Genomic DNA, 22137 nt, shown 5'->3' with positions numbered 1-22137 from the left:
TTGCATTTATGTCAACCTGTCAATCTTCAGGCCATACCACTCAGGGAGTTGTGTTAATATGTGACTGTATGTGCTGGATCATAACTATGTGTGCTGTGTGTGACTGTGTATATTGTGTCTTGAGCTTTAGCCCCACAGGAACGATATTCCGTTTAGCTGTATACAAGTGTATGATTGACAATGAACTTGAACTTAACCCGCAAAGAAGTAATCACTACACCGTCCTCCCCATGTTGCATTAATAATTATTAATACACCTATTCCTTTCAGAGTTCCCTGTCCCTTTAAGTTGCATGCCCCGCCCCTCTAAGGAGATCGATTACGGTTCTGGTCCAACAGGTTTGTGGACTGCAGGAAGTAAGGTATGAAAATAGGGTTGTTTTTCCCCCATGGAAGGCGGTGATGTAGTTTATTAGAACGCGCTGAATGTCAGAACAAGGTTTGAAGTGAATCTAAATTCATCAGTTTCGGTGTATCTGCTGGAGGATTAAGGTAAGAATTGTTTCCCTAAAATTGCTTCTGGTTTCGCTGCGACGTTCAGCAAAAAGTTTTCGTTTCCTGACGCCTGCCATTGGTTCTTCCCCACCTATTTTATAACTAGCAGCAACAAGAGTCAGTCCGAGTGGGGGTCATGAGGACGGTTCGCCAATGAAACGCTCGGATGCGGAAGTTGCTGGGCGAGAAGGCTATCCCGGAGTGGGACATATGGTGTGGGGACAGTGAGCTGTGTCTCTTCACGGGAGACCGTTCCCGCAGGGTTCTCCCACCCTTGGGTCCCAATTTACCATCTCACCTGAGAGATGTAACTTCCGACGCGTTGCGCTGCTCCACCCTCTCAATCCTCGCCTTTCGCAACGAGGAGTACAGATGTCGACATGAGTCGGACCTAAGTCGAGGAGGGTGAAATCTCACGGGAAGAATGTGTAGGTTCACGAATCTATCCCTCTCTCACCCTCCCCATAGAGTAACGGAATAGTACAACACATAAACAGGCCTTTCTGCCCATCTAGTCCATGCCGACACCATTTAAACTACCTACTCCCATCGACCTGCACCTCTACCTGCTGCTCTCCTCCCTTCACCCCCTCTTCCCACGTCCTTCTTTCCTTCCTCCAACCCCACTCACCTCTTCCCCTCTCCCTTTCACCTATTCCCTTCCTTCCCTCCTCCCCATCCCACTCTCCCACTCATCTCCTTCTCCCACCACCCCACACTCCCCTCCCAATCCTCCATCTATCTCTCTCTCTCTCTCCCTCCCTCTCTGCCCTAATTTATTTAGTGATACAGTGTGGAACTGACCCTCTGAGCCTCACCGCTCAGCAAACCACCTATTTAACCCTGGCCTAATCACAGGACAATTTACAATGACCAATTAGTCTACTAACTAGTACGTCTTTGGACTGTGGGGGGAAACCGGAGCACCCGGAGGAAACGCACACAGACACAGGAACCATAAAGATGGTGCCAGGATTGATCTCTGAACTTGGACACCCTGAAATGTAATAGAATTTCCTTCACCCCTACGCTACCTTGGTGCCCTGTTAGATTGCCCTCCGTGCCCTGAGCTTTGCGTGAACTGCCCGGGCATGTTCTGCATCGGGGCCTGTTGAACGGCTGACTGAATGACTGCCGTCCTTACTGAGGAAACGAGCGGCCCCATTCCGCCGCATCACAACCTTGCCTCGAGAAGATCTGTGGGCTACGAAAACCCCACAGAAACGTCAGACTCATGCCCAGGAGCCAGTGGCCCGCTCGGCAGGCAGCTGTTGACTTGTTGAGGGCAGATATTACGGGAGGAGGGGTGAGGTTTAAACCACGGGCACCTGTTGTGAAACTTGGTGTTTGGTGGTAACAGTACATTGCTATACAATAAGTAGTGCAAAAATACTGAGGTAATATTTGCGGATTTATTGTCCATTCAGAAATTGGATGGTGGAGAGGAAGAAACTGTTCCTGAAACATTGAGTGTGTGTCTTCAGGCTCCTGTACCTCCTCCCTGACAGCTATGAGAAAAGGGCATGTCCTGGGTAACAGGGGTCCTAGCAGATAGATGCCGCCTTCTTGAGATGTCCTCGAGGCTAGTGCCCATGATGGAGCTGGCTGAATTGTGATGGTATGATTCTTTTATGGAAGGGAATAAACACTTGATGTTTCAGGCCAAGAACCTTCATAAGGATATTTTGGTCTTGGCCCAAAACGTCAACTGTTTATTCCTCTCCATAGATGCTGCCTGGCCTGCTGAATTTCTCCGGCATCTTGTGTGTATGTGTTGCTCTGGTTTTCCAGCATCTGCAGAATCTCTTGTGTTTATAACAAGCTTCTTTACTCTGGGAGAATGCTGGGAAAACAGAGGAGGGGGCAGAGGAGGATTGGGGAGAGGCAGGAGAGAGCAAGGTAACAGTGGTAGGGAGTCTAGAATGGAGAGTGAGGGGGAAATCATTCTCACTGTCTTTTATGACATGAAATTTCCTATTTTGCAGTACAGTGCAAGTCATAAAAATTACAATAAATTACGAAGGATAGAGATAATGCAAAAAAAAGAGTAATTAGAGTTTAGATAACATCCAGAAATCCCATAGTAGAAGGGAAGAAGCTATTCATGGAAAGTTGGGTGTGTGCCAACTTTAGGTCTGTAGGTCTTCAGGCTCTTGTATCTCCTCCCTGATAGTAGTAACCAGAAATGGGTATTTCCCAGACGGTGAGGGTCCTTAATGATGGGTGCTGCCTTCTTGAAAATGCCCTCTCCTCATTACTACCATTAGGGAGGAGATACAGGAGCCTAAAGACCTACAGTCAATAAATAACTTATTCCCATCTGCCATCAGGTTTCTGAATGAACCATGAAATTTACCTCAATATTTTTGTTATTTTTGCAGTATACTATGGTATATAATACATATACAGTGTGAGTGTATACGTATATATACTGTGTATGTATATATATATATATATATCTTTGCACTAATTTAATTTTATACAGCATATATATTATTGTAATTTATAATATATTTTATTCATTGCATATATTGCAATGTACTTCTGCCAAAAAACCCCATCAAATTTCAGGACATTATCAGTGATAATAAACTGACTCTTATTCTGATGATGTGGTGGGTTGAGGAGGAGATGGTGAACCGAGCGTGGATCAGAGTAAGTAAGGAGAAAAACAGGAACTCCTGGAAAGACTCAGCAAGTCAGGCGGTGTCTGTGGAGAATGAAACAGCTACTGTTTTAGGAGCAACAAACTACCTGCTGGGGAAATCACCGACAATTCCTTCCCCTGCCGACCTGACTTGCTCCAGGCTCCAGCATCTGTTGTCTCTTGCCTCTCCAGCCGAGTCCGCAATCCTTAAAGTCATACAGCTGGGAAACAGGCCCTTCGGCCCAACTGGCCCATGCTGACCAAGATGCTCATCAGAGCTAGTTCCACTTGACCACATTTGGGCCATATCCCTCTAAAGTTCAAAGTAAATTTATTATCAAAGTGCACATATGACACCACTGACATTCATATAAAAACTCTAAACCTTTTGTTTTCACTTTTGAAAGATTCTAAACTTTTCCTTTCCACGGACCTGTCCAAGTATCTTTTAAATATTATTTTAGCTGCCACTACTACTTCCTCTGTCAGATCAATGCACATCTGCATGACCCTGTCATTCAGATCCCTTTTAAATCGCTCCCCTCACTGGTTAAGCCAGTGCCCTTTGGGTTTTGATTCCCTTACCCAGTATGCAATCTTTGATCATTTAAGGCAGGGAAGTGGGACTGAGGAAGACTGTGTCTTTGTGTGTGTATGCCTATCTGTGTGCACATGTGTGTGTCTGTGTTCATGTATTGCACCCTGGTTCTCAGTCTGGGGTCTCCTTGCCCTGGCACATAGTTTCAGACCACATAATACTGATGTCCACCAGTATTAAAATAATTTATTCTGAGGACCTTCCTCTTTGTAGTTGAAGGGAATTCACTCGGAAACCCTACAATAAGATGAAGATTTGCTTTATTTATCACACGTACATCGAAACATTTAGTAAAATGCGTTGTATGCAACAATGACCAACAGAGAACGGGGGTGTGTTGGGGGCAGCCCACAGGTGTCACTACACTTCTGGCACCAACATAGCAAGCCCATAACTTATTAACCCCAACCCATACATCTTTGGAATGTGGGAAGAAAGCAGAGCGTCTGGAGGGAACCCAGGCATTCTTGGGGAGAATGTACGAACTCCTTACAGAGAATGAAAGGGATTGAGCCTGGGTCACCTGTAGTGTAAAGCGTTTGGCTAACCACTACACAGCCTTGGGCCAACTTCAAAATCCGCAACCAATTTTCTGTTATCAAAGTCATGTTAAACTCTCTCTCCCAATCTTGCTTAACAGTTTCATTTAACCTCATTATTAGGAGCTTCTCTGCCTGTACAACTGGCCAAAATTACTAACTTAAATTTACATCCTGTGATTAAGCAGTCACTACAAATTTGGTTCCAGTTTCATAATTTTTTTAATCTTAAAATATTTAAACTTTTTAGCTTAATTTATTGAAATTATTTATTTAAACCTTCATTAAGTGATCCTACTTTTCTTCTTTGAAGGAATAAAAGGGTTTATTCCTTCATGGATTTGTTCCAAGATGGCCGACTGGTGTCTTTTGAGAAATTAGTAACTAAATACTCTCTCATATTCACATTTCCTGCAATATCTTCAGGCCAGACACTTCTTACAAAAATACTTCTGTATTTTTTCATATATACAAGACCTGTTAGATATTATTTTAAAAATGGATCCTTTAGTGAAGGGTTTTATTGGGAAAATTTATAATTTATTGTTATTGTCGCTTTCCTATCAGCTTGAAACAGTCTGGCCATTCTCTTCTGACCTCTCTCAACAACAAGGTGGTTTCACCCACAGAGCTGCCACTCACTAAATGTCTTATTTTTCACACCATTCTCTGTAAATGTTGTTATCCATGAAAGCCCCAGGGGATGAGATACTCAAACCACCCCATCTGGCACTGACAATCATTCCGTGGTAAACACTAAGTACACTGCAGTTGCTGTGGTCAAATCAACACGTACAAATTAACAACAAGTCACTTAGATCACTTTTCTTCCCCATTCTGATGTTTGGTCTAAACAACAACTGAACCTCTTGACCATGTCTGCATGCTTTTATGCATTGAGTTGCTGCCACTTGATTGGCTGACTAGATATCTGCATCAACAAGCAGACATACAGGTATATCTAATAAAGTGACCACTGATTGATATAGAACCTAAATTACACAATTGCAAGATCGGTATAAAAAGAGGGAAGAAGTTATACTTACATGTTTGTGTATTGGACGTACTCGGTTGAATAATACCTTATTAAGAATTAATATGCCTGATACAGGCATTTGAAAGGAGTGTACTTGTCTAGAACTGGTGCTGCAAATATTGTTTGAATGCTGTTTCTATGAAGAGCAAAGGAAACATCTAATTGCTAAATTGAGATCTTTGGGACGAACAAAGTTTCACCTGGAAAGTTTGATAGGATATCACTGCTATCTCCCCATTTAGAAAACAGTCCGCACCTTTATTCCTTCTGCCAGAGTCCATGATCATACATTCCTCGACACTATATTCCACCTGACGCTTCTTTCCCCATCCCGCCAGCCTAAGTCCCACTGCAGTCTCCCTGCTTCCTTAACACTACTTGCCTCTCTACCTGAAAACTTGGCCACAAAGTCTTCATACAAATCATTGACATACAACATGAAAAGAAGTGGTGGCAACACCAACCCCTGCTGAATGCCACTAGTCACCAGCAGCCAATCAGAGAAGGCTCCCTTTACTCTGATTCTTTGTCTCCTGTCAGTCGGCCAATCCGCTATCCACGTTAGTATCTTTCCTGTAACATCTTGTCTCTTACCTTGTTAAGCAGCCTCATATTTGGCACCTTGTCAAAGGCCTCCTGAAAATCCAAAAAAACACCACCCACTGACTCTCCCTCATCTATTCTGCCTATTATTTCCTCAAAGAATTCCAATAGATTTATCAGGCAAGGTTTTCCATTTAGAAACCATACTGATTTTGGCCTACTTTATCATGTGCCTCCAAGTACCCTGAAATCTCATCCTTAGTAATATACTCCAACATTTTTCCAACCACTGAGGTCAGGCTAACTGGGCTATAATTTCCTTCTGCTTCTCTCCCTTCTTGAAGAGCGGTGTGACATTGCAATTTTCTAGACCTCCAGAACCATGCCAAAAACTATTGATTCTTGAAATATCATTATTAATGCTTCTGCAATCTCTTTAGCCACCTCTTTCTGAACTGAGGCGTAGTCTGTCTGGTCCAGGTGACTTATCTACCTTTCAGACCTTTCAGCTTCCCAAGCAAACCTCTCCTTAGTAATAGCAATCAAACTCACTTCTGCCCCTGATACTCTCGAATTTCTGGCATACACAGTGAAGACTGATGCAGAATATTATTTCTGTTACTGCACTACTTATTTAAATATTCGATATACATATGTATACTTACTGTAATTCAGTTTTTAATGTTATCATGTACTGCTACTGCAAAGTTAACAAATTTCAGTGATATTAAACCTGAATCTGATTCTGAAAATATTTATGAATTTCCTTGGCTATTTCTTTGTCCCCCATTACTACCTCTCCAGCATTATTTTCCAACAGTCTGATATCTACTCTTGTCTGTCTTTGACCCTTCACAAATCTGATAAAACATTTTAGCCCCTTTTATATTTTTGGTTAACTTACCTTCATATTTCATATTTTCTTTCCTTCTGGCTTTCTTAGTTGCTGTCTGTTGGTTTTTAAAAGCTTCCTAATCTTCTACCTTCCCACTAATTTTTCTATACTGTTGTTTTATGCTGTCTTTGATTTCCCTTGTCATCCTCACTTTACAATACTACTTCATCTTTGGGATGTATCTTTCCTGCGCCTTCCAAATTCCCCCAGAAACTCCAGCCATCCCCGGTAGTGTCCCCTTACAAAACTTTGGCCAGCTCCTCTCTCAAGCCTCTGTAATCCCCTTTACTCCACAGTAATATTGATACATTTGATTTTATATTCTTCTTCTCAAACTGCAGTGTGAACTCTCTCATATTATGATCATTCTCTCCTATGGGTTCTTTTACCTGAAGTCTCCTGATCAAATCTGGGTCTTTACAGAACACCCAATGCAGAATAGCTGATCTTCTAGTGGGCTCAACCTCAAGCTGCTCTAAAAAGCCATCTTGTGGCATTCTCCAAACTCTCCCTCAAATCCAGCCACAACCAGATTTTCCCAATCCACTTGCATATTGAAATCCCCCATGATAATTGCAACATTGCACTTTTAACATGCCTTTTCTATCTTCCGTTGTAATTTGTAGCCCACATCCTGGCTAAGGTTCGGAAAACTGCAGGTAATTCTAATTGGTTTTACCCTTGCAGTTCCTTAACTCTACCCACAAGAATTCTGCATTTTCTGATCCTTTGTCACCTCTTTCCAAGGATTTGATTTCACTTTTTAGCAATAGAACCACCCACTCCTCTGCTACCTGCCTTTCCTTGGATGTTAAGCTCCCAGCTGTGATCTTCTTTCAGCCATAACTCAGAAATGCCCCCAACATTGTACCTGATAATCTAAATGACCGCGAGACTTTATTCTCTAACACCTTCAGTCCTGTATTCAACACCCTTTTTGATTTTGATCCCCTGTTACACTTTAACTCACCCCACTGCCTGCAATTTTGTCCTATCATTTGCCGTCCTTCCTCACAGCCTCACTGTGTTCTGCATCTAGTTGTAAACCAACCTCAGTCCCATCACTCCAATCCCCATCTCCCTGCCAAATTAGTTGAAACCATCCCCAGCAGTTTTAGTGAACCTACCCATAGTGCACTTTTTGTTGGTCACTAACTGCATTAAACTTTACAAGAAGAATAAGTAGAAAGTAAAATATTGGGGCTCAGCTGTGCAGAGATCTCTCAACACTTTCATTGCTTGAAAAACCATGACCTCAGAAGAAAAACAATGATCTGACATTGAACTGTTCTGCATTGTAAGTGTTGACAATTCATTGTAGTTCAAGTTCAAATTTAGTTGTCACTCAGCCATACGTGAATACAGCCAAACGAAACCGGGCCCAGGTGCAAACATTCATACACGTAGGGCACACGTACCACATAAAAGATAGCAGTAAAATGCAGCCACACAAAAAAATCGTCCGAGTCCATGAATGCTGCAGCAGTTTGCAGTCCAACACAGTACAGCTTGTATTCTGCCAGGTGAACACTGGGGGGCAACACCAATGCTGCTCACCTGGATGTCTGCAAACAAGCGACACCTCAGTTTGAGGCCTCGTCCTCGCTCCCCACTGCCTGCACAGCTGGCTTGAGCATTTTTTTAAATACGAAGTATCGAAAGTATTTTGGGCAGCTCAGCAGTGTAGCAGTTATTGCACTGCTTCCAACACCAGCGACTGGGGTTCAATTCCTGATGCTGTCTGTGAGGAGTTTGTATGTTCCCCCATGACCACTCGGGTTTCCTCTAGGAGTCCCGCTTTCCTCCCACATCCCAAAGACGTCTGGGTTAGTAAGTTAATCAGTCACATGGGTGTAATTGAGCTACGCTGATCGTTGGGCTTCAAGGGCCTGTTACTGTGCTTTGTTTCTAAATTAAAATTAAAACAGAATGTGTGAGAGGAGTGCATCCTTCCTCCTCTGGTAAAGTTTGGATCGGAAGGTGTTGTGGTTACTTGAAATGACCTGGAGACACAGACAATTCTTCAAGAAAATTAAACCTTTATTTGCAAACAAAGGCTGAGGCAATCAATGAACTTGTCACCGAAAGCCCACCGAGCTCCAGTGTACAGCATTCTTCATAGTAATTTCTTACCTCAGTTACATTTCAGTTTCATCAGCATACCCAATCAATTTTTAATTGCATATCATCTCTTTATTAACTAATCAATCGCTGTTGCCTAGCCCGCGGTGCGCCACCATTATGTTTCACCCGTTCGCATTGGGGCCTTGTTCCTGGCCAAGATTATGTTTTCCAGACAACCTCCCTCACATTACATTTCCTGCTCGCACCATCCTGTCCGCCACAGTTATCTCTTACTAAACAAAGGCTGAGTGTCATACATGGGGTATATTTCAGCTAATAGTGCTGCTAGCTAAACAGGTGTCCTGTAAGTGCCACAGTATGCAGCTTAGAGAGTACAATGTATCTCGTTAAAACAATACATAGCAAAATGTGTCTAGTAAAATAATACATAGTAATATTCAGTACCTAGAAGTGATTACATAGTATAGTAAATAGCTAATACATAGTGATTATATTTCAGGTATATGTAATGATTATGTCAGGTATATTTCTCAATATAATCCCCCATTTGGGACCCACAGGGTCTCACACAGAAAGAGAACACTCAGAGGCTGTGCACCAAAGCCAAAATAAAGTCCAGCATTTTAATCCCAAATTTGGGTCAACTACAATTTCCATACTCGGAGCTCAAAATGATCTCTCTCTGTTATCCTAGGCTGCTGAGCCAAAAACCTGTCCCTTCGTAGCTGAGACAGGAAAAAAGACTCAGACACCCTTACAGACTAGTGTCCACATCATTAACACCTTCCATTCCGCTTGGTGCATCGTGCAGACTGTAACAGTACATCATCGGCTTTTCTCCTTGTCTGGGGTCAGATTCAACAATTCCCAGGAGCATCGGGAATTGTTTTGCTGTCGCACGCATTATCGAAGTCTTGAGACATGGAAGAAAACAGCACAGAATAAATGCACAACTTATCAGCACAATGCCTGCAGTCATTGCCAATTTAGTCAGCCACGCACCCCATCCCCCTAGTCTGCTTTCTAACCAGTCAAACCACTGATGCCCAAATCCTGCATTCTGTTTGACCTCCTTCCGCAGATTTTTTCATTTACTCATTGCTCTGGTGAAAGACCCTTCTGGGCTAGTTTTGTTCGGTATGAAAGTGCAGCATTGATCTCCAAACATCACACACACACACACCCTTTTTCTGCCAAAAGCCAATCCAGAACCTATCTGTTTTGCCACGCCATCCTGCTAGTTGCATCCAGCTGTTGCCCTAAGGCCTCCAGCACATCATCGGTGTAGTTGATGAACCTCTGTTGATTGTAGTATATATAATTTATCCATTCAACATTTTTACTTATCCCTATCATGGGTATGAGAGCTTCCCAGCCTGCAGCAATCTCATTCCACGCCTTGAATTCGTTAGGTATACCTCTCGGCCGTCCTATACTGTCAATCCAGATTGTCGGGTTAGGTTCATATTTTCTCTTCCGCCGTAACAGTGTCCGCTACTCAGGGAAGTTAGCGCTGGACTGTACTTCAGGGGACATTATAACTTCCTGAAGCAGCATGACACGCGTCCATGTTCCTGCCCAACTGAGGGGGAGGGTAGATCTCAGACCTCCTTCCTGTCCACACAGCCACCAAGTGTCTGCTAATGGGATAGTCTGAGAGTCCAATGCACCCTCAGGAGGAGGGGTACCCATTGTATGTTTTCTACCTGGGGTGACATCCCACGTCTGAGTGCAGTTGCCTTGGAAATGGCCAACCGGGCGAGTGCCCACCCACATGAAGAATTCATAACTCAGATGATCCTGCATTATAATTTGTTCCTGCATAGGTGTTTGGCTCCTTTTATTTATAGCCCAGGGTCTGCTATAATTACAGTGATAGGCAAGCTTGTTTTGATCAAACTGCGAAGGCGCCTGATATACCATACACCAATATGGGCACATTGGTGCATTGTTCAGACAGTTTCGATAACAGGGATCAGTGTTAACACAAATCCTCATACAACAAGCCCTGGCACTGACTAGACCAGGACATCATTGCCCACATCACTCCCTGTGATCCCGACGCCACTGCGCACAAGTGGAAGAATGATAAGGCATGGGGACTACATGCTGCGCAGGGGTTGCCCTTGACCACAGGTAGCAATTCTGTCTTTCCATCGTGCTTGCTGTATACATTGCCCATTGGTACTATGTGTTCTCTTGTCATGGCAAAATGGTGCGTGTGCCACTTCTCTTACTGCGTGCTCCCGGGTTTCCCAGGGTTACATCATTCCCTGTTGGTGAGAAATGAGATTCAGTCCTGAGCAAGAGGTGACTTGGGAACAGGGGAAGTAGAGTCTGTGTGGATTGAGCTGAGGAACAGTAAGGGTAAAAAGACCCTAATGGGTGTTGTGTACAGGCCCCCAAACAGAAGCGTGGATATTGGGTACAAGTTGATTAGGGAGTTAACACTGGCATGTGCTAAAGGTAATGCAGTCGTTATGGGAGATTTCAACATGCAGGTGAACTGGGAGAATCAGGTAGGTGCTGGACCCCAGGATAGGGAGTTTGTGGAGTGTCTAAGGGATGTATTTTTGGAACAGCTTGTGCTTGAGCCAACCAGGAACCAAGCTATTTTGGACTTGGTGATGTGTAATGAACAGGAATTGATAAGTGATCTTGAAGTAAAGGAGCCATTAGGAAGTGGTGATCATAACATGATAAGTTTTTATCTACAATTTGAGAGGGATAAGGGCAGATCAGAGGTGTCAGTGTTGCAATTAAATAAAGGAGACTACGGAGCCATGAGGGAAGAGCTGGCCAAAGTTAAATGGGCGGATGCCCTGGCAGGAAAGACAGTGGATCAGCAGTGGCAGATATTCTTGGGCATAATACAAAAGATGCAAAAGCAGTTCATTCCAATGAGAAGGAAGGATTCAAAGAAGGGGAAGGGGCCACAGTGGTTGACAAAGGAAGTCAGAGATTGTATAGCATTAAAGAAAAAGAAGTATGACAGGGTTAAGATGAGTGGGAATACAGATGATTGGGAAAGTTTTAAGGAACAGCAGATCTTAACTAAAAAAGCAATACGGAGAGAAAAAATCAGGTATGAGCTCAGTCTAGCCAGGAATATAAAAGGGGATAGCAAAAGCTTTTTTAGCTATGTGAAGAGAAAGAAGATAGTTAAGAACAATGTTGGCCCCTTGAAGAATGAATTGGGAGAAATTGTTATGGGAAACAGGGAAATGGCAGAATTTAATGCGTACTTTAGATCTGTCTTCACCAGGGAGGACACAAGCAATCTCCCAGATGTATGGATGGGCCAGGGTCATAAGATATCAGAGGAATTGAGACAGATTGACATTAGGAAAGAAACTGTGATGAGTAGACTGGTAGGACTGAAGGCTAATAAATCCCCAGGTCCAGATGGTCTGCATCCGAGGGTTCTAAAAGAGGTGGCTCAGGAAATTGCGGATGCATTGGTAATCATTTTCCAATGTTCCTTAGATTCAGGATCAGTTCCTGAAGATTGGAGAGTGGCTAATGTTATCCCACTTTTCAAGAAGGGAGGGAAGGAGAAAACGGAGAACTATCGCCCTATTATCCTAACGTCAGTCGTGGGGAAGATGCTTGAGTCCATTATTAAGGACGAAATAGTGGCACATCTTGAAGGCAGAAATAGGATTAGACCGAGCCAGCATGGATTTACCAAGGGCAAATCATGCTTGACTAATCTGTTGGTTTTTTGACGGTGTAACAAGGATGTTAGATGAGGGTAAGCCAGTGGATGTTGTGTACCTAGATTTTCAGAAGGCATTCGATAAGGTGCCACATAGAAGATTGGTGAGTAAAATCAGAGCTCATGGCATTGGGGGCAGGGTTTCAACATGGATAGAAAACTGGTTGGCAGATAGAAAGCAAAGGGTAGCAGTGAATGGGTGTTTCTCGGACTGGCTGGAGGTGACTAGTGGGGTACCACAGGGCTCTGTATTGGGACCACAGCTCTTTACGATTTATGTCAATGATTTAGATGAGGGCATTGAAAACTATATCAGCAAGTTTGCTGACGATTCTAAACTGGGTGGCAGTGTGACATGCGAAGAGGACGTTAGGAGAATACAGGGAGACTTGGATAGGCTGGGTGAGTGGGCAGATGTCATTCAATGTGAATAAATGTGAAGTTATCCACTTTGGAAGCAGGAACAAGAGGGCAGAGTATTGTCTGAACGGTGTAGAGTTGGTAAGGGAGAAATGCAAAGAGACCTAGGAGTCCTAGTTCACCAGTCAATGAAGGTGAATGAGCAAGTGCAACAGGCAGTGAAGAAGGCAAATGGAATGTTGGCCTTTGTTACAAGGGGAATTGAGTACAAAAGCAAGGATGTCCTTTTGCATTTGTACAGGGCCCTGGTGAGACCACACCTGGAATATTGTGTACAGTTTTGGTCTCCAGGTTTAAGGAAGGACATTCTGGCAATTGAGGAAGTGCAGCGTAGATTCACTAGGTTGATTCTTGGGATGGCAGGGCTGTCTTACGCAGTGAGATTGGAGAGATTGGGCTTGTACACGCTGGAATTGAGGAGATTGAGAGGGGATCTGATTGAAACGTTTAAGATAATTAAAGGATTTGATAAGATTGAGGCAGGAAATATGTTCCAGATGTTGGGAGAGTCCAGTACCAGAGGGCATGGATTGAGAATAAGAGGTCAGTTATTTAAAACAGAGTTGAGGAAGAGCTTCTTCTCCCAGAGAGTTGTGGAGGTGTGGAATGCACTGCCTTGGAAGACGGTGGAGGCCAATTCTCTGGATGCTTTCAAGAAGGAGCTAGATAGATATCTGATGGATAGGGGAATCAAGGGATATGGGGACAAGGCAGGGACTGGGTATTGATAGTGAATGATCTCAGAATGGCGGTGCAGACTCGAGGGGCCGAATGGTCTACTTCTGCACCTATTGTCTATTGTCTATTCCCATGCCATATCATCCATATTGACGGTTTCCAAATCTGCGCTATAGTAGGCGGGTGTGTTATCCTGTGGGGCAAAACTGATTGTACCCAAACCATCCCCACTATCTGGAGGACTACTACTATCTCCAACTTCATTCTCAGAGTCATCAGAATTACCAAAGACTTCCCCTACCACCTGGTCGAATTCCTGTGTTGCAGTGTCTTTCAGTGGTTCCCCCTTTAAGGCTTTGGGGTCCACTCTGGGTGGATAAAGCTTCCTGAGGGCCTGCCATACCCTCTGCCTCACTGGATCAGAATTGGTCCCATCAGTCTGTGGGCTGTCCACATTCTGTAACTCAGCCATTTCCATCAGTTCTTTCAGCTTGGAAGTTCCCATCAACCTTATCAGCAGTGCCTTCAAATCTCCCATAGCCAACAATCGTCCCGTTGTTTCCTCCTCAAAGGCTCTAATCCACTTTCCTGCCCCCTCGTACAGACCAGGCAGAGTATTTTTCAGCCCTTCCAGGTCCTGGAATCCCCAGGGGATATACTGTACTTGTCCTGATCCCTTTACCAGCAATGGCAGCATTTCCTTCTCCCCGTTCCATGTAAACAAGCTTCCTTCCTCACCTGATTCTTCTCTATTGCTGACCCTATTTCTACTGGCTGCCACTCATACCTCCTTGGAGTATAACTTCTTCCTTGCTCCTTCTCCACTCTAGTCCCCTCTTCCATCTCCAACATCTGCCTCTCCGTCCTCTCTCATACTTCCTCCAAACTCTCGTCTCCTACCTTGCTCCAACTTCCTCTTAACTCACTCCGTTCTTGCCATCGAGATGATTCCTGTTCTCTTCTAGTCTGTCTGTCTCTACAGTATAACAGATACTCCCCATAATCCCTCTTCTCTCTCAGCTGCTGTAGCCTTTCCACTTCTCTTTCCATCTCCCTTCTTTCCTGTTCCATCCTTATCCTTTCTCCCTCTATCTCGTTCTTCAGCACCTCTCTCACCCTCTCATATTTCCTTCTTTCCTCCTCAGGGTCCCAGACCTCTACTTCCCCCTGCAGGCTTACTGTTCCTGATATTATGGGGCATTGCTTGGGTGTTCCCTGCTCATTATAGGGAGGGGGTCTTTCTACTTCTTTCAGATCCGGGTATAGAGCTGAAGCCGGGCTTCTGTTTTAATCCAAATTGTCGCAAAAAGCGCTTACCTTTTTCTGGGTGCACCCGTAATTCTATTAGCTCTGTAAGGGCTCCCGAGGGACCGAGAAGCGGCCTCAACCCGCCGGATCTTTTCCTCGGGTCTCTTCCCGGTCCTGCCGCGGTCGCCAATATTGTCATGGTTACTTGAAATGACCTGGAGACACAGACAATTCTTCCAGAAAATTAAACCTTTATTTGCAAACAAAGGCTGAGGCAATCAATGAACTTGTCACCGAAAGCCCACCGAGCTCCGGTGTACAGCATTCTTCATAGTAATTTCTTACCTCAGTTACATTTCGGTTTCATCAGCATACTCAATCAAGTTTTAATTGCATATCATCTCTTTATTCACTAATCAACCGCTGTTGCCTAGCCCGCGGTGCGCCACCATTATGTTTCACCCGTTCGCATTGGGGCCTTGTTCCTGGCCAAGGTGATGTTTTCCAGACAACCTCCCTCACATTACATTCCTGCTCGCACCATCCTGTCCGCCACAGTTATCTCTTACTAAACAAAGGCTGAGTGTCATACATGGGGTACATTTCAGCTAATAGTGCTGCTAGCTAAACAGCTGTAAGTGCCACAGTATGCAGCTTAGAGAGAACAATGTATCTCGTTAAAACAATACATAGCAAAATGTGTCTAGTAAAATAATACATAGTAATATTCAGTACCTAGAAGAGATTACATAGTATAGTAAATAGCTAATACATAGTGATTATATTTCAGGTATATATAATGATTATGTCAGGTATGTTTCTCAATATAGGCTGCTTGCCCCTGTTGCAATTCCTTGGCTTGGCTTTGGCAGTGGAAGTTTGTTTCCGGTCTCTCGTCCAACCAGTTGAACGAGCTCTTGCTCCGTGGCAAAACTGTCAATGAGAAAGCACTGCCAGCCCTGCCTGCTGTAGGTATGTACAGTGGACACACCACCTACAGCAGCCAGGAACTCACCCAACACCTCCAGGTAGACGCGGTGTTGTGTTAAAACTGTTGGTTCACTCACTTCATCATTATTATTATTATTACGTATGCCCACAAGGAAATGAATCTCAGGATTGTTGACGTACTTTGATAATAAATTTACTTCGAACTTTCATGTCTACGGATAGTGCTTAGCTGTAAAGTGATGAGGTTTCAATTCCCACTGCTGTCTTTAAGGAAACTGTCTGGGTTTCCTTGGGATTCCCCCCACTTTCCCAAGACATAAGGGTTAGGATTATTAGATTGTGGGCATGCTACACCGCCGGAAGCATGGTGACTCTGACAAGCTGTCAAGCACAGTCTTAGCTGCTTTGATTTGACACTAAACAAAGCACTTTACTGTGACAAATATAACTAATATTAGTTATGACCTAACATAAGAAGGGATCGCCGTGCGGTGGTGAAGTGGGGTGAAGAAGTCTTGGTCCTCCACATCTCACGGTCCTCCACATCTCACGCGATGTTCCCTCTTTGCTGTCCCCCCACGGTGCCCGTCCCGCAGGGCTGCGCCCCCTCCTCACCGCCGGTCCCGCAGGGCTGCGCCCCCTCCTCACCGCCGGTCCCGCAGCGCGGCGCCCCCTCCTCACCGCCGGTCCCGCAGCGCGGCGCCCCCTCCTCACCGCCCGTCCCGCGGCGCGGCGCCCCCTCCTCAGCGCCGGTCCCGCGGCGCGGCGCCCCCTCCTCAGCGCCGGTCCCGCGGCGCGGCGCCCCCTCCTCAGCGCCGGTCCCGCGGCGCGGCGCCCCCTCCTCAGCGCCGGTCCCGCGGCGCGGCGCCCCCTCCTCAGCGCCGGTCCCGCGGCGCGGCGCCCCCTCCTCAGCGCCGCTCCCGCGGCGCGGCGCCCCCTCCTCAGCGCCGGTCCCGCGGCGCGGCGCCCCCTCCTCAGCGCCGGTCCCGCGGCGCGGCGCCCCCTCCTCAGCGCCGGTCCCGCGGCGCGGCGCCCCCTCCTCAGCGCCCGTCCCGCGGCGCGGCGCCCCCTCCTCAGCGCCGGTCCCGCGGCGCGGCGCCCCCTCCTCAGCGCCCGTCCCGCGGCGCGGCGCCCCCTCCTCAGCGCCCGTCCCGCGGCGCGGCGCCCCCTCCTCAGCGCCGGTCCCGCGGCGCGGCGCCCCCTCCTCAGCGCCGGTCCCGCGGCGCGGCGCCCCCTCCTCAGCGCCCGTCCCGCGGCGCGGCGCCCCCTCCTCAGCGCCCGTCCCGCGGCGCGGCGCCCCCTCCTCAGCGCCGGTCCCGCGGCGCGGCGCCCCCTCCTCAGCGCCGCTCCCGCGGCGCGGCGCCCCCTCCTCAGCGCCGGTCCCGCGGCGCGGCGCCCCCTCCTCAGCGCCGGTCCCGCGGCGCGGCGCCCCCTCCTCAGCGCCGGTCCCGCGGCGCGGCGCCCCCTCCTCAGCGCCGGTCCCGCGGCGCGGCGCCCCCTCCTCAGCGCCGGTCCCGCGGCGCGGCGCCCCCTCCTCAGCGCCGGTCCCGCGGCGCGGCGCCCCCTCCTCAGCGCCGGTCCCGCGGCGCGGCGCCCCCTCCTCAGCGCCGGTCCCGCGGCGCGGCGCCCCCTCCTCAGCGCCGGTCCCGCGGCGCGGCGCCCCCTCCTCAGCGCCCGTCCCGCGGCGCGGCGCCCCCTCCTCAGCGCCGGTCCCGCGGCGCGGCGCCCCCTCCTCAGCGCCGGTCCCGCGGCGCGGCGCCCCCTCCTCAGCGCCCGTCCCGCGGCGCGGCGCCCCCTCCTCAGCGCCGGTCCCGCGGCGCGGCGCCCCCTCCTCAGCGCCCCCTCCTCAGCGCCGGTCCCGCGGCGCGGCGCCCCCTCCTCAGCGCCGGTCCCGCGGCGCGGCGCCCCCTCCTCAGCGCCGGTCCCGCGGCGCGGCGCCCCCTCCTCAGCGCCGGTCCCGCGGCGCGGCGCCCCCTCCTCAGCGCCGGTCCCGCGGCGCGGCGCCCCCTCCTCAGCGCCGGTCCCGCGGCGCGGCGCCCCCTCCTCAGCGCCGGTCCCGCGGCGCGGCGCCCCCTCCTCAGCGCCGCTCCCGCAGCGCGGCGCCGCTTTTGACAGACAGACAGACATACTTTATTGATCCCAAGGGAAGTTGGGTTTCATTGCAGCCGCACCAAGAATATTGAAAAAATATAGCAATGTAAAATCATAGATAATTAAATAATAATAGGTTATTATAATACACAATAATACGTTTCTTATTATTTTTCAATATTTTATTGATTTTTACATAAAAGTATATAGTACAATATATACAGTGCAGTATGTAATACAATATATAATATTCATATAATATACACAAATTATATTACATATATTGCAATCACATTACCCCATATCTCATTACCCCATATCCATAGAAATTAAATTTAAACATAATACTAAAAAAAGATAATTTTATTATACAAAAACATCTAAACGCACTACCGGAAGAAATTTAGTTTAAAAAAATGAAAAGGAAAAAATCCATATCATGTAGCAAAACATATTATTAGCTGTGCTTAATAGCAAATCAAAGATTTTGAAAATTATTCAAAATGTTAAAAAATCTTGACTGGGTTCAGAAATTGAGCAGCAAATCTCTAAATTTCAGCAAGACACAACATCATTTAACCAATGAGTATGAGTCAGCGGAGTGGCATCCTTCCACTTAAGCAACAATTCCCTCCTGGCTATAAGAGGAATAAGGGCCAAAATATGCAAATCGTGTGTCTCCAAAATAATAACATTTCCTCCAACAATACCAAATAAGGCAGTCAAAGGATTAGGTTTAAAATTTACTTTAAGAAGCACAAGAAAGTTTGGAATACTTCCTTCCAATATTGTTCAAGACTCGGTCAAGTCTATCACAATAGAGAGATATATCAGAATAAAAATGAGACAGTTTATCTTTAGTCATGTGGGCGCTATGAACCACTTTAAATTGTAGAACGGAATGACGGGCACATAACGATGAGATATTAACCAATTTAAAAATCTCATTCCACGTATCCTCAGAAATTGGTATCTGTAAATCTTGTTCCCAGAGATTTTTAATTTTGTCTAAAAGAATATTTCTCATTCCCAACAACATACCATAAATATTAGGTATAGGTCCATTATAGGTGGGTTTCAAATTTAAAATTGTATCAAGTAATTTCTTATCAGGGACTCTTAGGAAATGTATATACTTGAGAATGCAAAAAGTCTCAAATTTGTAAATATCGCAAACAGTGGGTTTTGGGTGGGCTATACCTAGCTGACAGTTGTTCAAATGAAGAGAGACTATCGCCAACAAACAAATCCTGAAAACATTTAACATCCAATCTATTCCACTCTTTAAAACCTGTATCAGTCATAGAAGGTTTAAAAAAAAAGTTAGAACAAATGGGACTTGAAAGTGAAAAATTCAATAAACCAAAATATTTTCTAAATTGTACCAAAATCCTCAAAGTGTGATGAACTACAAAATTATCAGTTAAATTACTTAAAGATAAAGGAATTGAGAATCCGAGAAGAGAAATGATAGAAAATTTATTAACAGAGTTAGCTTCTAAAGAAACCCAGACCAGACAGTCCTCTCCATTAAGATAATGTAAACAAAATATAAGATTCAGTATATTGACTGCCCAGTAATAAAACCTAAAATTGGGTAAGACTAAACCTCCATTCTTTGAAGATTAACTTTATTTAATCAAGAGATTTTATTTTTCCATATATAAGAAGTTATAATAGAATCCAGAGAATCAAAAAAGGATTTAGGAATAAAAACAGGTACGGCCTGAAGTAAATATAAAAATTTAGGCAAAATATTCATTTTAATAGAATGAATTCGTCCAATCAACGATAAAGGGAGGGGTGACCAATATGATAGTGCCTTCTTAACATAATTCAGAAATGTAAGAACAATTTCTTTAAAAATGAATTTATAATTCCTAGTAATTGTTACGCCCAAATAAGTAAATTGATTTCTTACAATTTTAAAAGGAAAGTTAGTATTAACTAATACCAAATTATTCAAAGGAAAATATCACTCTTATGAAAGTTAAGTATATATCCTGAAAACTGACTAAAGCAGGAGAGTAAAGAAATTATGGAAGGTAAAGAAGACTCCACATTAGAAATGTAGAGCAAAAGGTCATCAGCATAAAGCAAATCTTTGTAAATACCAGTGATATCATTAGATTCTCAGAAAGCAATAGCTTTAAGCTTTAGTTCTAAGACCACATTAAAAAGCAAAGGACTCAAAGGACAACCTTGTCTAGTTCCACGTTGAAGTTTAAAAGGTTTAAAATTCTGAGAGTTAGTAAGAACCTGAGCGGAGGGAGAGAGAAGGATTTTGATATATCGATATATCTTTAGAAGGAGAATAAATAACATTCAATAAATGAGGAATATTAAAGTGGGAGTATCGATTCTTACAAAGTCGATGCTAGCATCAGAAATAATAGATGGCAAAATATTTTCAATCCTATGAGCCAAAAGTTTAGTATGAACTTTAAGTAAAAACATTGGTCTTTCAAAGGAACATTCAGAAGGAGCCTTATTCTTTTAAAGAATAAGCGAAATAGAGGCTTCATAAAAAGATTGTGGCAACCTACCTAATGTAAAAAATTCTATAAGCAAAGAGGAAAAAGCCTTCTTAAACTGTCCAGAAAATCCATCAGGATCCCGAGTGCAAAGAGTGAACAACCTCGGCAATTTCCTCATAAGAAATGTGTTTAATCGATCGAAGCAATTATTCATTAAGAGGATCAGAGCCACCGCCGTCCCAGCGTGGCGCCCCCCCCCACCATCGTCCCGCAGCGCGGTGCCCCCCCTCACCACCGTCCGGCTCCCCCCTCACCGCCGTCCCACAGCGCGGTACCCCCCCTCACCACCGTCCCGCTCCCCCCTCACCACCGTCCCGCTCCCCTCTCACCGCCGACCCGCAGCGTGGCACCCCCCTCACAACCGTCCCGCTCCCCCCTCACAACCGTCCTGCAGCGTGGCACCCCCCCTCACAACCGTCCCGCTCCCCCCTCACCACCGTCCCGCTCCCCCCTCACAACCGTCCCGCTCCCCCCTCACCACCGTCCCGCTCCCCCCCTCACAACCGTCCTGCAGCGTGGCACCCCCCCTCACAACCGTCCCGCTCCCCCCTCACCACCGTCCCGCTCCCCCCTCACCACCATCCCGCAGCGCGGCGCCCCCCCCCTCACAACCGTCCCGCTCCCCCCTCACCACCGTCCCGCTCCCCCCTCACAACCGTCCCGCTCCCCCCTCACCACCGTCCTGCAGCGTGGCACACCCCCTCACCGCCGTCCCGCAGCGCGGCGCCCCCCTCACCACCGTCCCGCTCCCCCCTCACCGCCGTCCCGCAGCGCGGCGCCCCCCCTCACCGCCGTCCCGCAGCGCGGCACCCCCCCTCACCACCATCCCGCAGCGCGTCGCCCCCCCCCTCACCACCGTCCCGCTCCCCCCTCACCACCATCCCGCAGCATGGCGCTCCCCCCTCACCGCCGTCCCGCAGCGCGGCGCCCCCCCTCACCACCGTCCCGCAGCGCGGCGCCCCCCCTCACCACCATCCCGCAGCGCGGCGCCCCCCCCACCGCCATCCCGCTCCCCCCTCACCGCCGTCCCGCAGCGCGGCGCCCCCCCCTCACCGCCGTCCCGCTCCCCCCTCACCGCCGTCCCGCAGCGCGGCGCCCCCCCCCCCCCTCACCAGCATGCTACAGATTCCTGAACACTCCCTGTATCCCTGCGGTTAAGTTCAAATTTATTGTCACTGAACACAGCCAAATGAAACAGTGTTCCTCCAGGGCCAAAGATAACTAGAAAACAAGAATAAGAATAATAACCTGTGAGGCTTGACTGTAGATTGACAGATTGTCTGTTTTTTGGTCAAATTGTCTCAAATTTGTCTGGGAGAAGAACGTTCCTCCTTTCCTGCCTCAGGCCAATCTGCACAATATCCATCCACCCCCTTGACTCACCCTTCAAATCCCCATATTCCCACAGGCTAGTTTGCAAACCACCAACAGCTGCGTTCTGGCCTCAACGCAGAGTCGCACCTCCAACTCTGCCTATCCAGGTCCTCGTGACCAGGAGAGTGTTGGAAACCATCGGGGAGTGTCACACAGTGGCTCTAGCCCTCAGGGATTCCGGGAGTTCCCAAAGGCAAGACCCTATCCTTTGGATGCTCTAACCTTTGGAAATTGGGTTTCGTTACAGCCGCACCAACCAAGAATAGTGAAGAAATATAGCAA

General features: G+C 46.9%; 1 protein-coding gene and 1 long non-coding RNA gene across 4 annotated transcripts in view; one reads left to right on the top strand and one right to left on the bottom strand.

The window, feature by feature from the left end:
- Positions 1-332: 332 nt before the first annotated feature.
- Positions 333-22137, top strand: part of LOC132399640 (transmembrane protein 79-like) — a 29944-nt gene continuing 8139 nt past the window's right edge. The window contains exons 1-2 of one of the 3 annotated variants that reach the window (XM_059980235.1): positions 338-492; positions 15733-15874. The gene's annotated coding sequence lies outside the window, so the exon portion shown is untranslated. Of the gene's footprint in view, positions 493-15714; positions 15875-22137 lie in introns of all 3 variants that reach the window. The other 2 variants (XM_059980236.1, XM_059980234.1) reach the window with 2 other exon arrangements.
- LOC132399648 (uncharacterized) lies at positions 500-20896 on the bottom strand. Its single transcript, XR_009514030.1, has 3 exons — positions 20491-20896; positions 14972-15117; positions 500-9751 (listed from the first exon to the last, which is right to left on the bottom strand). It is a non-coding gene; the product is annotated as an uncharacterized LOC132399648 (long non-coding RNA).

This window comes from Hypanus sabinus, chromosome 9 (assembly GCF_030144855.1).
Source record: "Hypanus sabinus isolate sHypSab1 chromosome 9, sHypSab1.hap1, whole genome shotgun sequence".
NCBI classification, from domain to species: domain Eukaryota; kingdom Metazoa; phylum Chordata; class Chondrichthyes; order Myliobatiformes; family Dasyatidae; genus Hypanus; species Hypanus sabinus.
Note: the sequence above shows the minus strand (reverse complement) of the source record. Positions and strands in the feature narration are given on the sequence as shown.